Genomic DNA, 1171 nt, shown 5'->3' with positions numbered 1-1171 from the left:
GCAATGGTATCCCCAGCGGCATGGCCAATGCTAAATCAGAAATGTGCCTGTAGCCTGGGCGCAGTGGCTCCTGCCTATAATCCTAGCACTCTGGGAGGCTGAGGCGGGGTGGATAGATTGCTTGAGCTCATGAGTTCGAGACCAGCCTGAGCAAAAGTGAGACCCCCCCCTTCCCCTGTCTCTACTAAAAATAGAAAAACTGAGACAAGAGGATTGGTTGAGCACAAGAGTTGGAGGCTGCTGTGAGCTATGACACCGTGGCACTCTACCCCCCAGGCGACAGCTTGAGACTCTGTCTCAAAAACAAAACAAAACAAAGAAAGATAAAGAAATGTGCTTGCAAAGGTGGTACATGGGGGAGACATCTCAGGAAAGATGACCTCTGGATGAGGAGGACTTAGAAGGTGAAGAGGGGCCAGACACAGTGGCTCACCCCTGTAATCCTAGCACTCTGGGAGGCCCAAGTGTGTGGATCCCTGAGCTCAGGAGTTGGAAACAAGCTGAGCAAATCGAAACTCTGTCACTTCTAAAAAAATAGAAAAACTAGGCGGATGTTGTGGTAGGCTCCTGTAGTTCCAGCTACTCGGGAGGCTGAGACAAGAGGATTGCTTGAGCCCAAAAGAAAGTCTGTCTCAAAAAAAAGAAAGAAAGAAAGAAAGAAAGAAAAAAAAGATGAAGAGGGTTTTGGGCTGGAGAGAAAAGTCTAGTTTGTGTTTAAATATATCACAAGCCACACAAGCCGCTCCAACCATGGAGCATGGGCCACTGTAAGACTGAAGCAGGTGGACACAGTTCACTGTGGAAGGATCCCTAGAGGTGAGTGGGGGACAGGAAGTGGGGCAGGAGAGTGCACAGGCACGCTGCTGGCAGACAGACACACAGCAACGTAGTTCTTGCTAGAGGGCTGGGATGAGAGACCAGCTTTCCACTGCACATGTCTCCATTCTGTATTCATTTTCTACTGAAATGTACATTTCAGCTTTTCAAAAACTGTCAGATGGAGATAAAAGGGGAGCAAATGCTTAATGGGAACAAGATTTCCTTATGAGGCAGTGGGAATGCTGTGGAACGAGACAGAGCTGATGGTTGCACAACACTCTGAATGCAAGAAATGTCACTGAACTGTTCATTTCAAAATGGTTAATTTCACTTCAATTTTTTTTTTTTTTTT

This window comes from Otolemur garnettii, unplaced genomic scaffold (genome assembly GCF_000181295.1).
Source record: "Otolemur garnettii isolate 467f Iridium unplaced genomic scaffold, OtoGar3 scaffold00044, whole genome shotgun sequence".
In the NCBI taxonomy this organism is placed as follows: Eukaryota; Metazoa; Chordata; class Mammalia; order Primates; family Galagidae; genus Otolemur; species Otolemur garnettii.
This window is presented reverse-complemented; position numbering follows the sequence as displayed.